Genomic DNA, 26,297 nt, shown 5'->3' on the forward strand with positions numbered 1-26,297 from the left:
TTGTTCATCAGAAAAACTACTGAAGATTTAAATGATCATTGCAATGATGTGAGTAAATTTGTAAATACCATGTTGTGAAAGAATAAGGTAGGTACAATGGATCACAAGTTTTATGACGCAGTTCACATAAAGCACCAGAATTGACAGTGATGTTTTTAATTATATTTTTTCTCATGGTTGTGGTTAAAAAGGGTTTGATGGAAGTGTAAAAAGATCATCAACACGATGAAAATGTTATGGGTGGTAGTTACACAAATGAATAAGATTGCCAAAATAATAGAAATGAACAGTGAAGATCAGTTTTTTGTGTGTGTGGTTTTTATTCTTTTTATTTTATTTAAACTACTTTATTACATGCATGATTGTGTTTGGGTTTCAGTCACGTAAAAAACACCACCCATCACCAGTGCAACATTACCATCACCAATGTCCCAAATCTCCCTCCTCCCCACCCAACCCCCGCCTGTACTCTAGATAGGCTTTCTATTTCCCTTGTACATTCTCATTATTAGGATAGTTCAAAATGTAGTTATTTCTCTAACTAAACTCATCCCTGTATGTGGTGAGCTTCATGAGGTGAGCTGTAACTTCCAGCTCTTTTCTCTTTTGTGTCTGAAAGTTATTATTGCAAGAATGTCTTTTATTTTCCTTAAAACCTATAGATAAGTGAGATCATTCTGCGTCTTTCTCTCTCTCTGACTTATTTCACTCAGCATAATAGATTCCATGTACATCCATGTACAGGAAAATTTCATGACTTCATCTCTCCTGACAGCTGCATAATATTCCATTGTGTATATGTACCACAGTTTCTTTAGCCATTCATTTGTTGAATGGTATCGTGGCTGTTTCCAGAGTCTTGCTATGGTAAATCGTGCTGCAATGAATATAGGTGTAAGGAAGAGATTTTTGTATTGTATTTTTCTGTTCCTAGGGTATATTCCTAAGAGTGGTATAGCTGGATCGTATGGGAGCTCGATTTCCAGTTTTTACAGGAATCTCCATATTGCTTTTCATAAAGGTTGAACTAGATGGCATTCCCACCAGCAGTGGATAAGAGTTCCTTTCTCTCCACATCCCTGCCAACACTGCTTGTTCTCATTCTTTGTGATGTGTGCCAATCTCTGGGGTGTGAGGTGGTACCTCATAGTTGGTTTGATTTGCATCTCCCTGATGATTAGTGACATGGAGCATTTTTTCATGTGTCTTTTGGCCATTTGTATTTCTTCTTTGTATCAGTCAGCATGTCAAATTATTATTGTGGGTTCTACATAATGCTATGTACCTTATAAATATTGAATTAGAGAGTTGAATGCCATTTTGATTCCTGAGATATTTGCCATTAACATTACTGTAGTCTGCTTTGCCTAAACCATTTATTGTCACTTAACAGGGAAAATATTTTTAATTGAGAAAGATTGGAGCAACATTCTTATAAGTAGTAGAATGAGGAAAGGTTATGATAACAGGTATTAAATACATGGTAAGATGAGGGAGCCTGGCATACTGATTACATGTCTTGTTCTAGACATTTTTGGAAAGTATTCAGAAGGTACTTCAAGAAATTATATAAATATAGTCTTAAAAATTGTCACTTCCATTTGAAAGAACATATTCAAAGAAGTTCTCTAAAGGTTTCCATATAACAAAGTTTATTACAGTCTGTGTGTGTTTATTTGTTGCAAGTCGATTGAGGTGTATTCAATAGGAAACGATACAGATAAGCAATATGTTTCTGTGAATTATATTATGTTATATAATTATTACTATAACATTGCTCAAAAATATGTCAAGATATAATGAGAAATAAATATAATGATGACGCATAGTAACATACATGCAAGCTAAAATTAGCAACACTCATATGCTTATCTATATTTTTCCTACTTTAGACTGGAGATCAATGGGCAGAAAAGAGGAATACAATTAGATACCATAAAAGAAGTAGCATTTTAAATAAAATTGATTTCCTTTTCAAAATAATGTGATTATAATTATTGGTCACAAAATATGTCAAAATGAATTTCAATGGCTAAAATTCAAAATTCAGTCAGTTTGAGGTTGAAAAGAATTCATTGACCAAATTGCAACCAAATGTTCTTTTTATCTACTTCTTTGTAAATGCATATAAAGTAGCTCTAGATCATAAATAGCAAACTTTAAAACAGTGATTTTCAAAAAAATTAGCATGTACTGTCATGCGAAAGTTACAGAGGTACATTTTCTGAGAAAGCAGCTAGAAATGTTTTCCTGCCAACAAAACTTTCTTCTCTCCAGTACTAAGAGATTTTTACTACCAGAGTGCCCACCTAATTCTAGAAACAAAGTTTTTATCTATATTATATTTTACTCAGATTGTCCCCAATAATATTCTATGGAAACAAGTGGCAAAGGGAATCAAAGTAGATCATACTGATTCCTTTCTTAAAATATTGAAGGGTGTCTGCAAGTGATCCTATTAACACTAGCCTAGAGGAGACACTGTGGGGAGAAGGAAGTATTCTGTCTTCTCACAATCTTGTGTAATTCTGCAAGCTGATGAATTAACTGAAAATAACAGCACTACAACTTGCTACAAGAAAATATGCTAAATTGTAGTATTCTTGGTTTCCAGAATATCCTCATTTAATTTAGACACTGCATCTCTGAGCACTAAAAGTCCTGGAGGTTGGTTTTAATTTACATTTCTGGTGTGCATTTAGGGGATGATAGTTTAGAATATGGAGCTACTATACATTTCAAGATGATAATCTGTCAAAAAGTGATTGATTTATTGAGCACAATATTTACCATCCAATTTGATGACACATATATATAAGACTTAAAAGTTCCTTCCTATTTATAAGATACCTGAGGATTGCAAAAAGAGTAAAAATAAGAGTTAAAAAAAAACCATAAAAGCAGTACCAGTAAGGGTAAGCAGTTAACAAAAATGGGTGAATAAAATAACTAATGTAGGTCATAATTATTCTACTTAATGTTGGCTAATAAGTCACATCTTGTGGTGCTCTTGGTTACTCTTGACTCTGTTCTCAAGGATCACTCCTGGTAGATTTCAGGGAGTTATGAGATGCTAGATGGCTGCATGTAAGGCAAATACTTTAGAACCTATGCTATCTCTCAAGGATCAAAACAATTTGTTTTTGTTTTAGGGGCACACATGGTGGCACCCAGAGGTTACTGCTGTCTCTATGCTCAGAAATCACTCCTGGCAGGCTCAGGGAACCAGGGACTGAATCCAGGTCAGCCCTAGGTTGACTGTGTGCACATCAAATGCTCTACTCCTGTGCTATTGCTCCAGCCCCTTAAAACAATTTAAAAGGGCATGCCATTACATTCAGATATAAAGGTAATAGCCCCATTAATTCATTTGACAAAATAAAATGGGTTGCTATCTAAGATTGTAAAACAAACAAAAACAAGCAAAATGAAATTGTGTGGATGAAAACATTATATCTTCGGCACATTTAGAAAGATGAAAGTGTTAAAACCACTGTCTAAAACTCCAATGGGAAGCCATGACAGGTTCTCATCTAGAGAAACATTAACTGCTTTGAAGTGGCATTCAAGAGATTGAATCTCATATGTTATCGCTGTAGTGCATATTGATTCATTCTCTGTAGTTGAATTATCTCTAAAAAATTTATGGTGCATTTTTATGGCAATAGCCAATCATGCATATCATTAGTGTGCATAGCAAGTAGTTTAAGACGAGATGAGACTGATGGCTTTTCAATTATTGATGTAAATGAATTGTCGAGTGTAGCTAGTTTAAGAAACACAATAAAGAGCAAAAGTCAATCCCTGGCTCTGTCAGCAGACACACACATACATACCGCACTAAACAAACTCATATTTCATCTTGGAAGTGGAGAAGGCAATTAAGTCACTTAAAATTTTAGACACCTCTGGAATGTTACATCAGGATCTGAATGTAAAAGAAACTCATATTGTTATTGGAATTTTAAAGAAAGGCACAAAATATTCTAGAAGGTGCTTTCACCCTATCCTGGACAGAAAATTTCTGTGGTACTCCCAAGAGAGATTGAGCACTGTTTGGGAAGGGATCAGAGCTTTGCTTCCAGTTCTGTTCACAGAATAGATGTCATTTTATGAAGAAAACCATCAAATTAAGGAATATATTATTTGTCCACAGTGGGGATTTTGGGGTTTGTTGTGCTCTAAATAAAATTTTTGAGTTTTCTTCTCCAAAATGAAATGATAGTGTTATTACTTGAAGATATTGCTCTAGAAACTAGAAGATAGTACATACTATAGAAATTGTCAGCCAAATATGTGGCTTTTATAGTTATGTTCATAATGGTAATGTTTATATCTACTTCAGGCATGAGTAAAACTGAACCACATTCCTCATTGTCATCCTCAGGCACTAGAGTAACTACCTTCTTTCTATATTGTACCATTATTTGTACAATTTTCTTTGTACAATTTTCTTTGAATCAATTCCATCTTTAAGGCTTTGTCTACTTCCATTAATCTTCTATCTAGTAAATACCTTTTATTTCTTTCAGTAGGACAGAAGGTATGTCATAACTCAGGGTCCGCAGGTTGGTATGTGTTCAGAGAACTATTTATAATGTCATGGATCAAACTAGGATCTATTGAATGCAAGACAAGTGCCTTAAACTCTGTGCTATCTCTCAGGCTTTATTACAACATAGAAGCATTTATTACAATTACATGAAGACACTTTGAAGATAACAAAACAAATTATCCCAAGTATGAAACACATATTTTTAATTCTTTGTGTATATAACTTAGATTTTTCATTCCCAACTGATGCCAATTTATATCAAATCAATGATATTACATATACTTGTGATACACCTTCCTATATCAGAAATCACATTGCGACTCAATATATTGATTCTGAGTGTTCAAGTCAAATAACTAAAATCTTAGTAAATATATCCATCTGGACGTTACAAAGAATGACATGAGTTATGTTTTATTTTTCAAAAAAAGTTCTATTTCACAAAGAATATATATATATATTTGCAATGCTTTTATTCTTGAATATTATATTTCTTTTTCCACATATTTGGTATTTAATTTCCAAATGATTCCATTTTGATGGAAGTCGTGTCACATTTGGCAGTGTTCAGGGGCTACTCTAAATGTTGTTTTTTTGTGGGCATATACCATGGTGCTCAGAGAACCATTCAATACTGTGATTGAATCTGCCTCGTGAATGCAAAGCATGCTCTTCATTCCATTGAACAATCTTTCACATTATGTCATTTTAAAAATCTCCTTCAATGATTTCTGGAGCCAACATATTAATCTATAACTTAATATATAATGTGCAAAAAGCAAACCATCTACCTCAGAACTATGACAATAAATCCATCGCATCCATTGTATTTAGAGTTCCATCTTGTTTCTTGAATCTAAGTTCCATAACCTGCTGAGTTGAATTAAAAAATTCAATTGAATCACCATGAATACAGAGTTAAAATGTTGTGATGGTTGATTCTCTCTCTCTCTCTCTCTCTCTCTCTCTCTCTCTCTCTCTCTCTCTCTCTCTCTCTCTCTCTCTCTCTTTCTTTTAGTTTTTAGATCACACCCGGCAGCGCTCAGGGGTTACTCCTGGCTCTAGGCTCAGAAATCGCTCCTGGCAGATTCGGGGGACCATATGTGATGTTGGGATTCCAACCACCATCTATCTGCATGCAAGGCAAATGCCTTACCTCCATGATATCTCTCCGGCCGTGATGGTTGATTTTCAATCATAGATTATCCCGTCACACATTCCTTTACCATCCATCATTTTCCGCAGTTTACCTCTGGTCCCCACCTCTACATCCCATCAGCCTGCCTACATGCTTGACACTTTTCTTCTCTCTTTCTTCTCTCTCTCTCCCTCTCTCTCTTTCACTCTCTTTTCTCTCTCTTTCTCTCTTTTTTCTTTCTCTTTTGGAGTTGAATCATTAAAACATCTGTTCAACAGCATTCAGAGCTAAGGATTTTTTTTTTTTTTTGGTTTTTTGGGCCACACCCTGTGACGCTCAGGGGTTACTCCTGGCTATGCGCTCAGAAGTTGCTCCTGGCTTCTTGGGGGACCATATGGGACGCCAGGGGATCGAACCGCGGTCCGTCCTAGGCTAGCGCAGGCAAGGCAGGCACCTTACCTCCAGCGCCACCGCCCGGCCCCATGAGCTAAGGATTTTATAATCTGATTCTAATCCCTGTTACTTACATCATAAGCCCTTCTTCTATGCAGAATCTCTAATTTCTGTCTTGTGGTCAGACTATTTCTTGGAAATCCATTTTATTGCCATCACTGAGTTTTGCACTGAACAATTTGGCACTTTCAAACTCTTCAGCTGGCTCTATTGCTCATCTTTAATATATGTTTCCTAGAACTTTATAACACTCCAAATTATATGTGATGCTCCTCATTTTGCTTTTCTATCACTCTGTGGTGTTGGAAAGAGTTTTGATAGAGATTATTGTTCAACAGGAAATTCTAAGATGAAGTCATTAAATTTTTCTTTATAAAAGGTAAGTATAACAATCATTATGGATTACAGGCATACTTGTGTATTGGGGAAAAAAGGTCTTCGTATAGTCACTAAATTCCACATAATTTGGAGAAAGAATCCTGGAGAGATTCTTAAGGCTAGATTTGACTTGATTCCTTGGCAGGTGACCGAGGACTTTAAAAATAGTAGAAAAATAATTTTCAAGTGAATATGAAATTTAAGGGCCAAAAGAAATCTATAGAGAAAAATGGAGTTGGGAAATTATATGAAAGAGTTTTTAATGTGATAAAGTGAACTCACATTTGTGAGGTTCAAGTAATCCATAAATAAGTTATTTGACCATAAGGATGACAAATCTAAGAGCAAAATCAAGGACACTGAAGTTTAATATAATATTTCAACTATGCAAATACAGAAGGATTTTATTAAATTGATTTGTCTGGAAAGGAGTTGGATATAAGAAATAACAAGACTACCATAAAAACAAAGGCAGTCTTGTATAATTAATAAGATTTTCACAAGGTAAAAAGGAAGTATCTGGCCTTTTCCCAAACCCTCTGTCTCACATAGAATTGGACTGAAAAATCACTGTGTACAAAGCATGACTGTGAAAGCACCTTTTGTTTTCATGCTTCTCCTCCCACAAAAGTCTTGAGGTTTCTTCAGTCATGAATAGCACTGAGTTTATTTTTATACAGGTTAAATCACTTGTTGTTAGGAAATGGTTCTGGGTCATTACACAGTGAATTTTAATAAATTAAACCTGCTGTCCTTTTTTTAAAAACAACACATGGGTCAACTACTATGATTAACTTGTCTATATTAATAAGTGGTTAGTGCTTGGATAATTACAGTTTCCTCTAAGTGATTTGTATAAACAGGAAATAGTTTTAAATAGTTCCAAAGAATTTATAGCTTCACCTTTGATATGGCCTGTCATCAAATATTTTATATAGATACCTAGGTGTTTAAATTACAATATTTAATTAAATAGTCGAGTTACCATTTTATTTCTCAATAAGGGAGAAGTCTAGGACAGTGACTAAAGACACTGTCAGGAAAAATTATGTCTGAGTTGGAATGGTTAGCTCCATTATTTGGTCCTTTATCTTAGACATATTGTTAATATACTCTGTGGTTTAGTTAAACCTGTTCACTCTGGAAAGAATAATAATTACACACCAGTCATTCTAAATATTAGAATAGCTTAATAGAGTTAAAATATTACATAAGAGAAGCATTGTATAAGTTTCTTATAAAAGATTTGCTACAGGATAAGCATTTAGCAATTTAGGTAATATAATTTTGATCATACCAATCTTCTATTTTACATTGAGAATTATTTGCTTGCTTTTTCCTTGCTATGTTATTTCCCTAATAATAGGATGGTAATTAAGTAGTGAGAGAATTGAAATTTTTCAAAAAAGAAAATTTAGGGCAAAAAAACTATAATATGCAATAAAAGGTACAAGATAACATTATTGTGATTACTAACACTTAATGTCACTTTCTTCAAAACTAATACTTTATGTCATTTCGTTAAACCCAAGTAAATAACAGACTTGCAAGTTGGATAATTTTTGCTTCACATTTTGAGTTTTATTACTAATGTAGTCACATTATATTTGTGAATTAAGGCTTAGAAAGCATGCACTCACATTACTGATAACTTGAAAAGGCAAGGCAAGTTTTCTAAGCTTTCAGGAAAAAATGCCCAGTTACAAGGATTGAGAGAGTTCGTCACTTCAGTTTAAGTCTTATTCTCTGGGTGTTTGTGAAATACCATAATTTTAGAAAGAAGACCATCTAGAAGCAATGGAGAAATTGTTCATTTCTCCCTGGTAGAGTTCCTAATTCAATTCATGCCTACTTGGTCTTCAGATATATTTTGTTTTTGTTTGTTTGTTTCATTTGTTTTTGGCAGTATCTACAATTAAACCCAGTGCCTGAAACATGCAAACCAAATGCTCTTCTTTTGAACAACATGCCTGAAAATTTTCAGATGTATTTATATGCTTCTAAATTAACAAAATGTAGCTAAGTGCTAGGAATACGAAGATGAACAACACATGGGTATCTTTGGACCACAGTTATTTTTGGGCCCAATACTAGACTGAAGGGTCACAAAGCTGGTTTTAGAGCAGGGAAGTGTGAAAATAAAATCCCAAAAGCAGAACTACTGGGGCAGGATTGATGAGAATAAGGGAGGTTTGACAGAATGCTTTTAAAGCATATTAAGTAAAAGATGAAATTTTATTTATCATTGAGGCTTTATGGGCACAGAGTAATGTATGGATATAAGAATTTTCCCAACTAGTTTAATTGTAAGATTCATCTTTCAATAAGAACTGTTTTTCTGTTCTAAATGGGAATTTATATATTCTAAAATATGTTAACTTCAGAAGCTCAAAAAAAAAAATCTTAAGTACCAATGAAAAACTTTCAGGATGAAATCCTGAGGTCCAGTGAGAGACCAAATTGACAGTCATGAGACTTGTTTTGGGCCTTGAATAGTGATAAACATACAAAGAGGTAATTGCAATGAAATGAGGTGTGCTAGACCCCTTTTAATCACTAGTGAAAAATTTATTTCCAAAATTAGATGTGATATACATTTTATTTAGCAAAACTCATGAGGCTAGCAACAACTTAAGGAAGCTATGAGACAAAAGAAAATATAAACCACAAGAAATATCAGATGGTTTGGTAAAGGGAAAAGGTAAGATTGGAGACATACAGAATCTGGTCAAAATCGATGGAGAACTCGGGGGACTTAAAGCAAAAAGTGTAATGTCCAGAAAGGACAAACGATTATTGTTGTAGTATAGCTGCCTAACATCATGTTCTGACAGACCAGGAAGCTAGTCAGATATGTCTTCAGTGTTACACATCTTTATTTTGCACAGTCTGAGCACCTAGAAATACGTAAAAAACTCCCCAAAGCACCAGCCACATCTACACAATGAACTGAACCAATAAGTTTATTGTGTTCCTGAACCTGAGATGTTACCACTGTCTAAATTCTAATACCCTATTCAAATCAAGGTTTGTGGGACTGAGCCATCACATTTTGATGTAGCTTAGAGAATTAGTAGTGGCCCAGATAAAAAGGCCTTTGGTTCACTTTTTGTGACACAGCATCACTTCTTGATTGCTACTGAAAAAGTGGCATATTTTTTAGAAATCAAAGCTTCAGGTTTATAATAAAAAATAATTTTGGTATTGACCATAGTATATAGAAAGGATATATGTGGGAGCAGATATTCATGAATTATAAGAGAAAAAATTTAAAATACGAGAAATAAGAGAAAATTTTGGAACTCAGTAAGAAATTTGGCCTCAAGGCAAACATTTTAAACATGATCAATGAGCGGTACCTAAAGTCAGAAGATAGAAGAGTAGAGAAAGAATAAGACCTAATAAAATGCAAAGTTGAAGACACAAAAATAAGATCTTTTTTAAAACCTAAGCATGAAATGTAAATTTCGTAATAATATAAGTATTATTACAATCCAATAATATTGAAGACACTTTATTGAATACTAATATCATAACTTTAATATAGATTGATCTGCTACAGTATCCATATTATCTAGAGTCAAGTAAGAAAAGTTTCAAAGAAATTATAAGTGTTAATATACTAATATGACAACATTAATAGCGTTGTGTTTGTTAAGGCTATAAATCGAAGGTAGAAAAATGAAGACAAGGTGCATGCTAAGTTTCAAGATGTGAAAATTTCAAGATGTGGATAGGATATAATTTGGGGGATAAAAAATATGTCATCTATGTGAAGATGTAGTAAAGATTATAAAACGCAACAGAGATTCATGAGCACCAACATGGAATGCAACTACACTGTGATGAAACTGGTCAGTAACCAGAAACTCCAGCACCTATATTTTGTATATGAAATACTGGATACATTTATAAATATTTTTAAATAATATCTTTATTTAATCATTATGATTACAAGCATGTTTGTAGGTTGGATTTCAGTCATAACAAAGACTTAATAGGGGCCGAAGAGAGAGCATGGAGTTAGGGCATCTGCCTTGCATGTAGAAGGAAGTTGGTTTGAATTCTAGCATCCCATATGGTCCCCCAAGCCTGCCAGGAGTGATTTCTGAACTTAGAGCCAGAAGTAACCCCTGAAGCTGCTGGGTGTGACCCCCCCCCAAAAAAAAAAAAAAAAAAAAAAAAAAGGACTTACTAATGTTTTAAGATGGCCATGGGTAGATCCCTCAGAGTCCCCATTCCAGGAATGCTTTCTGAGCTCATAGTCAGGAGTAACCCCTGAGCGTCATCAGTTGTGTCCCCAAAACAAAATAAAAAAAAATGTTTAAGGGTGTTTGGATCGTGTTCTGTAGTAGTCAGGACTTACTATTTTCTCTATGGTCAGGGGTTATTCTTGGAGGTGCTCCAGGGCTCATCATATCTGATAAAAGGAACTGAACTGGGATAAACCTAGTTACATTAACTCCTGAACTGTATCTTGACTTTCACACATGTCTTTCTAGGGGATTGATAAAGGTATGAAATTAAAAAAGGCTTTAATTGTTTATGGGTTTTTTTGGGGAGGGGGTGTTTTGGGCCACGCCCAGTGATGCTCAGGGGTTACTCCTGGCTATGCGCTCAGAAATCGCTCCTGGCTTGGGGGACCAAATGGGACACCAGATATTGAACCCAGGTCCTGGGTCAGCGGCGTGCAAGGCAAACGGCCTAGCTCTTTGCTATCAATCCGGCCCCATAATTGTTTATGTTTATCATCATTTGTAAGCACTTTATAAAATTTCTTTGGTATATCCTAGACTTTATAAGGCCAGACCACTGAGTCTCAGTGTTTCTCACCCTGGCTTGTTCTCTGATGTTGAAAAATCTCTTAGAAGTTCTCTTGCTTCTATTGTTTTCCGCACTGATTCATACTTAATGAGGAATGCATTTCTTGTTTAAATTCTAAAGTTTGTTTTTATATTGAAAACAAAGGGAACAAAAAACAAGCAGTACTAAATGCTGACAAATTCCTCCAGGCCTGCAGTTCTCTTGTTCTTTAAAAGCTCTCAGTAGCCTTTGTGGAAGTACCAAGGTTTATTCAGAGACCAAAAAAATTAAATAAATAAAAATAAGAAAAAATAACAAAAAAAACCACATTATTCTGTAGTGACAATTTCTTCTTTTAAAGAAAAGTAAAAGTCAAGAAAACAAGAATAACTTAAAAGTCTAAGTGTTTGGTTTCAGGCTATATTTTACTTTTCATTCACCTCCAATCAATCTTGAAAATCTGTTTTAACTTTTAAAATGTAAGACTATAAAATATCAAAGGACAAAATCCTCACTTAAAACATAAAGTCTCACCATTGAAAAGCAGGCCTTCAAATGATGGAATTGTTGTTTCTGTGATTTATGCCAAAGGGAAAAGAAAAACAAAACGAACCTAACTGAATCAACCACCTTCAAATACCTGTTGATATTGTTTGTAAACAGAATGGAATCTATACAAACTGATTTATGATGAAATGAACTTCTCATTTGAAGAAATGAGGGTTTAGTTAATCTGATTTAAAAAACCATATTGCTGGGGCCAGAGTGGTAGCACAGAGATAGGGCTTTTGCCTTGCATGTGGCTGACCGAGGACAGACTTGGTTCTATCCCTGGCATCCAATATGGTTCCCAAAGCCAGGAGAGTGTAGAGTCAGGAGTAACCCCTGAGCATCATCAGGTGTGGTCCCAAAATAAAACAAAACAAAACCAAAAAAAAAAAAAAAAAGAAAACATATTGCTAATTAAAGCTTAGGAAGGTATTAGTCTATATATGGCTAAAAGCTAATGATATTTCTAAGATTTTCCAATACACTTTTATTCACTTTGATATAAAGAAAGCTTACCCGCACATTAAGTATACATTGATTCCAGAATTTGGTCTTCATATTGTTATACAATATAGTTTTTCACTCTTTTTAGTAGGTATGACTTCATGTCTTCATGTGGAAAATGTGAATAAAATATCCAACACCCACTCACAATTCCTTATCTGCTTTTTCTACTAAAGGAACTTCAAACTTATCTTGTCAAGAAACAAGATAACTAGACTTAAAATGTTTACAATCTTAACTTTTCTAGTGCAAAATCAGTGAAATATTTAAATCTATACGTCAGATATTCTGTATTTTTGTTTGCTTGCTTGTCTTATTTTTTATAACATTATCTTCAGTTAGAACCATGTTATTATGAGGAGCACATGTCTGTAAGTGTTTTAAAGTTGTTTTTCTGTGCTTGATAAAAGATATTTCAGCTTGTAGTGACTATTTATCAGAGAGCTGCTTAATGGAGTCTCATTTTCATTAGCTAGATTTACAGAAAACCTATGAAAATACATAGAGTTTTAATATGTTCTGCATGAAGTTTTCTTCTTGTACAAACAAGGATCATCTGATTTCCTATTTGATCATAAATTTAAATTAGTGAGGGTTGTTATTTAAGTCTCTATCTACTATTTTTTTAATTTCCAATTTTGGCCATTAGAGACCTGACCTCTATCTCCATATATATCCTAGTTTAAATCTAGTATATAGAAACAACAGTATTGGAATTTTTAACCCAAACCCTATGAGTCTTAACCAGAATACAATGTTTATTTATAGTTCTGTGTGTATTTTTGGTCTTCTCTAATCTTAACTGAAACTTGTGAGGCCTATATATTTCTTTCATGCTCCCTAATAAGCCTCTTTCATAAATTTGTATACAAGTAGATCTGACACATTTAACATTCCACTCTAGGATCCTTTGGCTATATAAATGTAATTTCTTTTCAATTCATTCTTCCTTCTATAAAATTCTATGCATTGTGAAATATAGAATGACATATATCTGACATAACAGTGTCATGCAGAATGGTGTCATTGCTCTAAAATAATCCCTTTAACAATTCAGCCCACTATTCCAGCCTACAAAGGAATAAAAGCACTGAATTTCTACTTGTATTATAGCTTTGCAATTTCAGAATTGACTCTTACAATATGTAGCCTTTTATGACTGGCATCTGTTTCTTTTTATGATTTGATAGCTTCTTTATTTTTTATTACAGAATAATATTTCATTGAGCAGACATAGCTCAGTTTAGCCATACCTCAATAATCCATTCACTTTCTAAAGAAAAGTATGATTGCTTCCACTTTGAGAAAATAATAACATATGGGGAAAATGCTACCAACATTTTCATGTAGGCTTTTGTATGAATACACAGCATCAGCTAATATGCAAAAATGCCTAATATCAGGATTAGTGTCACATGGTGAACTCATATTTAATCTGGGGGAAAAATGCATACTATCTTCCAAATAGATTTTTCTACTTAATACCCTATAATCAGTCTATGAGAACTCTTATTACTCTGAACTCTCATTAATAATTGGGGTCAATCTTAATAATTATTATTAATTAAATAATTAACAATAATACAATTATTATTAATAATACAGCAAGAATATTAAACATAATTACAATAAGTATGTCTTAAGAGCTAATTGTTATACTTATTTCAATTACATAAGGAGAATGCATATTGAGATTTATATTTATATGCTTACTCTATATCTTTTTTATTAAATATATGCTCAAGTGACTTACACAATATTTTCTATTGCTTTACATATTTCTTTCATATATTTTGGATACATTAATTTATTTTTTATCAGGTATGTGTTTTAGAAATATTTTCTACCAGTTTGTGACTTATGCGTCATTCTCCCGTTGTGCATTCCAAGTCAAAATTATTTTGTTTGTTTGCTTGCTTTTGGGTCACATACGACAGTGCTCAGTGTTTATTCCTGACTTTACTCAGGAAGCATCATTCCTTGCAGTGCTTGGGAAACCACATAGGATGCTGGGGACTGAATTGGGTTGGCCAGGTGCAAAGCAATTAACTAACCTATTGTACTCTCTCTTGGTTCCTTCAACATAAGTTTTATCTTAAAGTTTAAGATAAAATATTACATTTGTGATAAATTATTCTTTAAGTATTGCATCTAAAATTTATCATTCTATGCAAATTCATGTACATTTTTTATTTTTATATAACCTTTAAGGTTTCACACATTATACTTAGGATTATTATCAATAAAGTTTTTTAACAAAAGTAAAATTGATAAGAAATTTTGTTTTGTTTCTATAAGGATATCTAATTGTTTTAACTATTTTTGTTTTTAAAACTCCTTTCTGTGAAAATGTCTTTGGCTCTATTTCAAAGATCAGTTACTATATTGGTTTTGGCATATTATTGTGTCCTCTGCTTATTTCCATTGATTAATGTGCTCTTTCATAATTATAATACCATCCTGAGTGCTATTTGTTCTGGGCATGGAGATCTCCCATGGAGTGGTTTGGGAACTGAATAGGGGCTTTCAGGGTGATTTTTGGTACTAGGACAAAATGCCTCAATGTGAGGGTCCTATGATACTACTGACTGGGGGACGAGCTCCCATTTGACCCAGCTATACCACTCCTAGGGACATACTTTAGGAACACAAAAATCCAATACAAAATCTCTTTCTCAGACCTATATTCATCGTAACACTTTTTACAATAGCCAGACTCTGGAAACAACCAAGATGCCCTTCAACAGATGAATGGCTAAAGAAACTGTGGTACATATACACAATGGAATATTATGCAGCCATCAGGAGAGATGAAGTCATGAAATTTTCCTATACAGGGATGTACATGTAATCTATTATGCTAAGTGAAATTAGTCACAGGCAGAGAGAGAGACACAGAATAGTCTCACTCATTTATGTGTTTTAAGAAAAATTAAAGACATTGAAATAATTCCCAGAGTTGAGAGCTAGAAGTACCAGTTCAAGATATGAATCACACCACAAAAAGTGGTGAGTGTAGTCAGAGAAATAATTATGCTGAGAACTATAAAAATGCCACTGAATGAGGGATATATAAAGCCTGTCTTGAATACAGGCAGGGTTGTGGGAGGGAAGAGATGGTGGAGGGAAGAGATTGGTGACAGGAAAGTTGCAGTGGTGAAGGGGGGGGGTGTTCTTGTTATGACTGAAACCCAACTACAATTATGTTTGTAATCACAGTGTTTAAATAAAGAAATTATAAAAATAAAAGAATGGGATGGAAAACAGTTGACATAGAACAAAATATTTTTAAATACCAAGCAAGATTGAGAATAAATTTATCTTTTAAAAAAATCATGACCAGTTAAACCACCTCAGCAGTGTCTAAGTGTTTTCCAGAACTATGCATCCAAGGTTGGTCCTTAATAGCTGGGAATTTCTCTCTTAATCCATATTTCATTTTAGTAAATCTGGTATTCTGACATTGTGAGTCCTACATTGTTTTTTGTCCTTTCATTATGGTGCTGGTTAAACTGTGTGTTTTACTGTGCCATATATACTTTAAAATTTGTAGACACAAATAGCTTGCTTAAATTCTATGATTGAACTAAACTTAGATCATGTTTTTTAAAAAAAAGTCTTAAAACAGTATTGAGGGTTTTTTTTCCTTTTTTAATTTAAACATCTTGATTACAAATATGATTGTGGTTAGGTTTCAGTCATGTAAAGAACAACACCCTTCACCAGTGCAACATTCCAACCACTGAAGTCCCAAATCTCCCTCCATCCTACTCCACCCCCACCTGTACTCTAGATAGGCTTTCCAGTTCCCTCATTCATTCACGTGCTTATGGTTGTTCTCAGTGTAGTAATTTCTATAACTGCACTCACCACTCTGTGGTTAGCATCATGAAGTGAGCTGGAAGTTCCAGCCCTCCTCTCATTGTCTCTAGGATTGTTGCAAAAATGACTTTTATTTTTCTTAAAACCCATAGATGAGTGAGACTATTTTGCGTCTATCTCTCTCCCTCTGACTTATTTCACTCAGCATGATAGACTCCATGTACATCCATGTATAGGAAAATTTCATGACTTCATCTCTCCTGACGGCTGCATAATATTCCATTGTGTATATGTACTACTGTTTCTTTAGCCATTTGTCTGTTGAAGGACATCTTGGTTGTTTCCAGAGCCTGGCTATTGTGAATACTGATGCAATAAATATAGGTGTGAGGAACGGGTTTTTGTATTGTATTCTTGTGCTCCTAGGGTATATCCCTAGGAGTGAAATAGCTGGGTCGAATGGTAGCTCAATTTCCAGTTTTTGGAGGAATCTCCATATCGCTTTTCATAGAGGTTGGACTAGACCACCAGCAGTGGATAAGAGTTCCTTTCTCTCCACATCTCCTCCAGCACTGATTGTTCTCATTCTTTGTGATGTGTGCCAATCTTTGTGGTGTGATGTGGTATATCATTGTTGTTTTGATTTGCATCTCCCTGATGATTAGTGACTAGGAGCATTTTTTCATGTGCCTTTTGGCCATTGGTATTTTATTTTTATCAAAGTGTCTGTTCATTTCTTCTCCCCATTTTTTGATGGGATTAGATGTTTTTTTCTTGTAAAATTCTGTCAATGTCCTATATATTTTGGATATTAGCCCCTTATCTGATGGGCATTGAGTGAATAGTTTCTCCCACTTGGTGGGTGGTTCTTGTATTCCGGGCACTATTTCTTTTGAGGTGCAGAAGCTTCTCAGCTTAATGTATTCCCATCTGTTTATCTCTGCTTCCACTTGTTTGGAGAGTGCAGTTTCCTCCTTGAAGATGCCTTTAGTCTCAATGTCATGGAGTGTTTTACCTACGTGTTGTTCTATGTACCTTATGGTATCAGGTCTGGTATCTAGGTCTTTAATCTATTTGTATTTTACCTTCATACATGATGTTAACTGGGGGGTCTATGTTCGCTTTTTTGTAAGTGGCTAACTAGTTCTGCCAGGACCACTTGTTGAAGAGGTTTTCCCTGCTCCACTTAGGACTTCTTGCTCCTTTGTCAAAGATTAGTTGATTGTATATCTGGGGAACATTGTCTGAGAACTCAATCCTATTCCAGTGATCTGAGGGTCTGTCTTTATTCCAATGCCATGCTGTTTTGATAACTATTGCTTTGTAGTACAGTTTAACATTGGGGAAAGTAATGCTGCCCATTTTCCTTTTCCCTGGGGTGCTTTAGCTATTCAAGGGTATTTATTGTTTCAGATGAACTTCATAAGTGTTTGATCCACTTCTTTGAAGAATGTCATGGGTATCTTTAGAGGGATTGCTTTAAATCTGTATAATGCTTTGGAGAGTATTGCCATTTTAATGATGTTAATCCTGCCAATCCATGAGCAGGGTATGTGTTTCCATTTCCGTGTGTCCTCTCTTATTTCTTGGAGTAGGGCTTTATAGTTTTCTTTGTATAGTTTTTTTTAATTTGTGAAGATACAGAAGCAAAACTGTTCAAAAATTATTTTATAAAATTACCATTATCCTAAGGTTAAAAACAGAAAAGAAAAATTAATAATAAAATTTATAGACTAATATTTTTATAAACAATAATACAAATATTTACTCAATATATGGGGCTGGAATGGTGATATATGTTGGTTGTTTGCCTTGCATGGCCTCACCTACGGCAGACTGCTGTTTTATCCCCCAGCCTCCCAGGTGGTTCCCTAAGCCAGGAGCAATTTCTGAGCTCAAAGCCAGGAGTCTTAGAGCCTGAGCATCACTGGGTGTGGCTCAAAAGCCAAAATAATTTCATAAATATAATTATACATTATGTGATCATGTTGAGTTCAAAACTTAACTTTTAGATCACAATTCAATTTAATTATTGTAAATTATATACATAATATTTCTTTTTGTTATGCATTATTTAAGCAAAATTTTATTTGTAATTGGAGACAAATAATTTGTAACTGTACCATAACTATGATGGAGTGGCACTTCATTTATTTATTTATTTATTTATTTATTTATTTATTTATTTATTTATTTATTTATTTATTTATTTTTGGATTTTGGACCACATCTGCGGTGCTCAGAGATTATTTCTGCCTCGTGCTCAGAAATCAGGCAGATAGGGTGACCAAATGAGGTGTCAGGAATCGACTCTCAATCCATCCAGGGTCAGCGGTGTGCAAGGCAAATGTCCCACGGCTGTGCTCTTGCTTTGGCCCCTGGAGCAGTACTTTTAAAAATATTAAGTAGAGCACATAAGCAGACCGGGGAACCAGGGAGCAGCAAGCAGTGCAGCAGAGGCTGTGAGGTTGGGAAGGAGGTACCGGGAAGATCATGAGTGGGCCGGAGGATCACCATAACAGGTATCCCAGGAGGACCCTGAGTCCTGAGGGAGAGGCCAGAGGGAGCTCGAAAACTTTCGCCAACTAGCCAACTTGGCATAGGCAGCCCAGGGGACAGAGAGCCATAAGAGTCAGTAACTAGAGGGCCAAGAAGGAAATACAGGCTGAAACCCTGGTGGGGGAGGTGACTTATCTAGGCTCAACAGCACCCTCTGCCACTGTGGCCAGGAGCAGAACTATACTTTGGCACAGGAAATAGAAGTGATTGACCAGGCTTGACTGGAGGGTGGGGGAGGGGCCAAGCCTCAGCAACATACCCACCAGGAACAGCACTCCAGAGAATGGACCCGGCCCCAACACACAGGTGGCAAAAGTAATCTGAATTCAGAAGGCACTGCACTCTAAGCCACACCAATATAAGCAAAGGAATATGGGTAGATCAAGGAAGACCCTGAATCCAGGTGATATGGAAAGGATGCCTAATAAATTTCCAAGTCCTCCAAAATGCACAGACCCAACAGAAGAAGATCTTAAATTAACCATGAGGAATGAAATGCAAGTCATGTTAAAGTAAATGAAAGAAACACTAGCCAGCGAATCCAAGAAATCCATGGACAAACAGATCAACCAACTAAAAGAATGGTTACAAAATATGAGAAACTCCATGCAAACAGAATTAAAGGAATTACATACAACCGTAGAAATCCAGAAGTGCAGAATTGCACAGCTTAAGAATCATATAGAACAACTCAAAGATAAACTGCAAACAAAAGACAACAAAGAAGCCAACAGAGAACTAGAAGGTAAAGCACTGAAAGTAAAAGTCCAGTATTTAATGAACAAAGACAAAAGAAACAATCTAAGAATTCTAGGTATACCAGAAGGGGAGGAAACAGGGAAAGGAGAAGAACAAATAGTAAGGAAAATAATAGCGGAGAACTTTCCCACCCTCTGTAAAGATGCATCTGAGCAAATCCAGGAGGTGAAAAGAATCCCCAACAAAATAGACCCTAACAAACCAACACCAAGATTACATTTTACAATTACATAGTAATTCAAATGGCAAGAAACAAAGAGAAAGGCGACCTACTTAAAGCAATAAGGGAGAAAAGAACCCTCACATACAAAAGAAGGAACATTAGAATCAAACCAGATCTCCCATATGAAATACTTCAAGCAAGAAGACAGTGGAATGACATATTTAAACGACTGAATGAAAGAAATTTTCAACCTAGAGTCCACTATCTAGTGAAACTGTCATTCACATGGGAAGGAAGACTAAAATCATTCTCAAACAAAAATGAACTCGCATTATTTGTGCAAACAAAACTGGCCCTAAATGACCTACTCAGAGACGAATTACACAATCCAAACCCCTGATTGTAATGACAACCACCCTAAACAACACAACTAAACAACAGCCCTCTCTGTCAATAATCTCCTTAAATGTTAATGGACTAAACTCTCCCTTTAAAAGATACATAACAGAGAACTGGATTAGAAAACATAAATCAGATTTTTGCTGCCTACAAGAAACACACCTACAAGTACAAGATATGTACAGGCTAAGAATAAAAGGATGGAAATCAATTATCCAGGCCAATGTAAATTAAAAAAAAAAGCAGGGAAGGCTATTCTTATATCAGACCAAATTGTATTCAATCTCAAGAAACTGATCAGAGACAAAGAGGGTCACTACTCACTGATCAGGGGAACACTAGACCAAGAAGTGCTAACACTGGTTGATATCTACACACCTAATGCAGAGCCAGCAAAATATGTATGGCAACTGCTTGAAAAACTGGAGAAACACATGAAAAGAAATGTGAGAGTAGTTGGAGATCTTAATACTCCACTATCACCACTGGACAGATCCACCAGACAGAAAACTAACAAAGAAATAAGAGCCCTAAATGAAAAACTAGAAGAACTAGAACTAATAGGCTTATATAGAGCCCTCCACCCCCAGAAAGCAGAATACGCATTCTTCTCAAGTCCACATGAAACCTTCTCCAAAATAAACCATGCCTTAGGATGCAAATCTAAGCTGCATAAAACCACAAATGTAAGGATCATAAGAAGCACTCTGTCAGATCACTATACAACAGAGGTGAAAATTGACTGTAAAAAGAAGCAATGGAGAAAATCCAACACCTGGAGATTAAACAACATGCTGCTCAAAAATAGCTGAATCAAAGAGGTACTCAAGGAAGAAATAAAAAGATTTCTTGAGACAAACTACAATGTAGAAACAACTTGTCAAAACATATGGGACACAGCAAAAGCAGTAATCAGGGGGAAACTCATAGAATACAATCCTATGTCAGGAAAGAGAAAAACGACAAAATTAGTAGCTTAAAGGACCATCTTACGGAGCTGGAACAACAGCATCAAAGAAACCCAAACACAATCAGAAGACAGGAAATAATAAAAACCAGAGCAGAAATAAACAACATAGAAACTAAGAAAATAATACAGAGAATCAATGAGACCAGAAGTTGGTTTTTTGAAAGAATAAACAAGATAGACAAACCACTGGCAAGACTCAAAAAAAAAAAAAAAAAAAGAGGGAAAACATCCAAATAAGCAGGATCACAAATGAAAGGGGAGAGATTACAACAGAACCCCAAGAAATCCAACACATCATGAGAGCATATTATGAACAATTATACTCAGTTAGGCTAGAGAACCCAGAAGAAAGTGGCATATTCTTGAAAAAATACCAGCTCCCAAGACTGGAAAAGGACGATTTAGAAAGCCTAAACAGGCCAACCACCTCGGAGGAAATTGAAGCAGTAATTAAGAAACTTCCCAAGAACAAAAGTCCAGGCCCAGGTGGTTTTACAGGTGAATTCTGTCAAACATTCCAAGAAGAATTACTTCCACTAATTCATAGGCTCTTCCAAACCATTGAAAAGACAGGAATCCTCCCCAATACCTTCTATGAGGCTAATATCACTCTGATTTCCAAAGAGGGCAAAGATACCACCAGGAAAGAAAACTACAGACCAATCTCACTAATGAACATAGACGCAAAAATACTCAACAAAATCTTAGCGAACCGAATCCAGCACTACATTAAAAAAATTATACACCATGACCAAGTGGGTTTCATCCCAGGGATGCAAGGATGGTTCAACATACAGAAATCAATCAACATCATACACCACATCAATAATAAAAAAGACAAAAACCACATGACCATATCAATCGATGCAGAGAAGGCATTTTACAAAATCCAACACCCATTCATGCTGAAAACACTAAGCAAAATAGGTCTGGAAGGAAACATTCTCAAGATAGTTACAGCTATCTATGAAAAGCCCACAGCTAACATCATCCTTAATGGCGAAAAACTGAAAGCATTTCCACTAAGGTCAGGAACCAGGCAAGGATGCCACTCTCTCCACTCGTATTCAACATAGTCTTAGAAGTCCTAGCAATAGCAATTAGACAAGAGAAGGGAATCAAAGAAATTAAAATAGGGAAATAGGAATTCAAACTACCTCTTTTTGCAGATGACATGATGATATACATGGAAAACCCTAAAGAGTCCACAGTAAAACTCCTAGAAACAATAAACCAATACAGCAAAGTGGCTGGTTACAAAGTCAATACACAAAAGATAGTAGCATTTCTCTATGCAAATAATGAAGTAGAAGAGAGAGATTAAGAATACAACTCCAATTAAAATAGTTTCAAAAAAATCAAGTACCTAGGAATCATCATTACAAGGGAAGTGAAGGACTTATACCTGGCAAACTTCAAAACACTTCAGAAAGAAATTGAAGAAGATCTTGGGAAATGAAAGAACATCCCATGCCCATGGGTAGGTAGAATCAACATAGTCAAAATGACTATCCTACCCAAATTCCTATATAGATTTAAGGCAATCCCCATCCAAATTCAGATATCATTCTTTAAAGACTTAGAACAATCAATTATAAAATTTATCTGGAACCACAAAAGACCCAGGATAGCCAAACACATACTAAAAAACAGGAAGCTGGGTGGCATCTCCTTACCTAACCTGGAGTTATACTATAAAGCAATAGTGATCAAAACAGCATGGTATGGTACAAGGACAAAGCCTCAGACAAATGAGTTAGAACAGAATTTACAGACATAAGCCCCCAGATATACAGTTAACTGATATTTGACAAAAGAGCCAAGAACTTGAAATGGGATAAAGAAAGTCTTTTCAACAAATGATGTTGGTATAACTGGAAAACAAATGTAAGAAATTAAAAATTGACCCATACCTCACTCCTTATACCAAAATCAACTCAAAATGGTTCAAAGACCTCGAAATTTGACCCAAATCTATAAAATTTATAGAGAATAAAATAGGTAGAACACTCGAATACCTATATATCAAAAAGGTTTTTGAGGATGGAGCACCAATGGCAATAACTTTAGCGTCAAACATAAACAAATGGGACTACATCAAACTAAAAAGTTTCTGCATGGCAAAAGAAACCCTACTTAACACAAGAAGACAGTTAACCTACTGGGAAAAAATCTTTTCACCAATCATATCAGATAAAGGGCTGATATCCAGAATATACAAAACACTCAGAAAGCTGAGCCCCCCAAAGTAAATAAAGCCATAAAAATGGGAAGATGAAATGAATAGACACTTCTCTGAGGAAGACCAAAAGATGGCCAAGAAACACATGAAAACATGCTCACCTTCACTCATCATTAGGTAAATCCAAATAAAGACAACAATGAAGTACCACCTTACACCAGTGAGGATGGCTCACATCAAAAATAATGGGAACAATCTATGTTGGCGGGGATGCAGCATGAAAGGTACTCTCATCCACTGCTGGTGGGAATGCCCCCTAGTCCAACACATATGGAGAACAGTCTGGAGAGTGCTCAAAGAACTCAAAATTGAGCTACCATTTGACCCAGCAATTGCTCTCCTAGGTATCTACCCTCAAGTTGGAAGGTCATTCATTCCAAAGTAAGTGTGCACCCCACTATTTATCACAGCACTCAGTATAATAGCCAAGTCTTGGAACCAACCTCAATGTCCAACAACAGATGAATGGATCATTAAGATGTGGTATCTATACACAATGGAATACTACATGGCAGTCAGAAATGATAAAATCACAGGCTTTGCAGCAACGTGGATGGACCTAGAACATATTATGTTAAACGAAATAAGTCAGAAGACAAAAGATAAACGCAGAATGATTGCACTATTCTGAAGCACCTAGAACATACACCTTATATACAACTAATACTCAACAATCAAATAACAGGGTTTAACAGGGTAGAAACTCCAAACACTGTAACAGTCAACATATACTCAGGAGCAGTGTCCAAAATACATGAAAAAGGAACAACACAAACTCTTGACTACACATTATACCACAAAGAAACCAGCAACAGCAGAAACAGCAGCATTGAGAGAACAGGTATGTAATCAGCCTTCTATAACAAAGGCCTATAATAATCCCTTAGAGATTGTATACAGGAACACAAGTAAAGAATACCATATGTAAGCCACTATGATTAAAATAAAAATTATATTAAAATATTATAGTAGTAGGAAAAAATTCATCAATGACTCCATGGATAAAATATTATCATGCAAGAATATTTGATATATGTCAGATGAATTAGTAAATATTCCCAGAGTAAACACTAAATCAATCATTTTCTTAGGTAGGTCTTTGACAATTCGATGGAATCAGTATATCTAGATATTGAAGAGATATTTTCAGATCAGGAATGGTTCCTTAACTCTCTAGGTGCTACAGGATTTATTGCAAGTGTTTATTTAATAAAATAAATATTTTGGGACTTTGGAGGGTGGGGCCCACTCAGCAGGGTTTACTCCTAGCTCTGTGCTCAGAAATTACTCCGGCTTCTGAGGACCATATGGAATGCCAGGGAAAGAACCTGCATCCATCCTGGGTCAGCAGTATGCAAAACAAATGCCCCACTACTGTGCTACGACCCCATCCCTGATTTAATAAAATGGATAATAAGCCTCACTTGGCTTTTTCAAAGTTTTCTAGTATCCACTTTTGCTCTACATTTTCCTCATCAAGAAAATTTTAGAAATGTTTTTGATAGTTGCTTAGCTAAGGATTTCCTCTTATAATAAATAAAAACTGCTATTAATAGTGATTTTTTGACACCTATGAAGTTTTTGTCTAATTTTTTGAGAAGCACTATAGTCTTTACCAGAAAGAAGAGGCATAGATTTAGTGCTAAATTTACCAAACAAGGGGCCAGAGTGGTGGTGCTAGTGATAAGGCATTTGCTTTGCCCATACTAGCCAGGGGTTTGATCCCCTGGAGTATCCCATATGGTACCCCAAGCCAGGAGCAATTTCTGAGCACATAGCCAGGAGTGGCCCCTGAGCATCACCGGGTGTGGCCAAAAAAACAAATATAGATAGATAGATAGATAGATAGGTAGGTAGGTAGGTAGATAGATGATTGGTAGGTAGATAGATAGATAGATGATAGGTAGATAGATAGATGATAGACAGATAGATAGATAGATGCTAGATAGATAGATAGATAGATAGATAGATAGATAGATAGATAGATAGATAGATAGATGATTGATAGATAGATTGATAGATAGATAGGTAGGTAGGTAGATAGATGATTCGTAGATAGATAGATAGATAGATAGATAGATAGATGATAGGTAGATAGATAGATGATGAAAGAAAGAAAGAAAGAAAGAAAGAAAGAAAGAAAGAAAGAAAGAAAGAAAGAAAGAAAGAAAGAAAGAAAGAAAGAAAGAAAGAAAGAAAGAAAGAAAGAAAGAAAGAAAGAAAGAAAGAAAGAAAGAAAGAAAGAAAGAAAGAAAGAAAGAAAGAAAGAAAGAAAGAAAGAAAGAAAGAAAGAAAGAAAGAAAGAAAAAGAAAAAAAGATATAGATAGATAGATGATAGATGATAGATAGATATATAGATATAGATAGATATATAGATATAGATAGATATATAGATAGATAGATAGATAGATAGATAGATAGATAGATAGATAGATAGATAGATAGATAGATAGATGATAGATAGATAGATTTTTTTTCCCAAACAAATGGCAATGTAGACATAGATCATCAATATTCTACTCCCGAGTACTTAAGAGTTTGGTACAAGAGTAGAGAAAAATGGGATAGCAATTTTTTTTTGTTTTGTTTTGTTTTGGGGCCACACCCGGCAGTGCTCAGGGGTTACTCCTGGCTGTCTGCTCAGAAATAGCTCCTGGCAGGCACGGGGGACCATATGGGACACCGGGATTCGAACCAACCACCTTTGGTCCTGGATCGGCTGCTTGCAAGGCAAACACCGCTGTGCTATCTCTCCGGGCCCGGGATAGCAATTTTTAAATAAATATCCAAAACTCTAAATTTTCAATTAAATCATAGACCATTTTACACAGGTTAAAACCAGGAAGTATTGAATATGTTTGTTGATGAGAATTATGAAGAAGTATGAGTATACAAATAGATCTAAAACAAGTTTTACTTTAAAGCAAGGCCTAACTGTAGATAATTTCAATGTTTGAATCCTACAGGATTAATGGTCATTTTATTTTATTAGCTTAGCATCA

The sequence above is a fragment of the Suncus etruscus genome, chromosome 12 (assembly GCF_024139225.1).
Source record: "Suncus etruscus isolate mSunEtr1 chromosome 12, mSunEtr1.pri.cur, whole genome shotgun sequence".
In the NCBI taxonomy this organism is placed as follows: Eukaryota; Metazoa; Chordata; class Mammalia; order Eulipotyphla; family Soricidae; genus Suncus; species Suncus etruscus.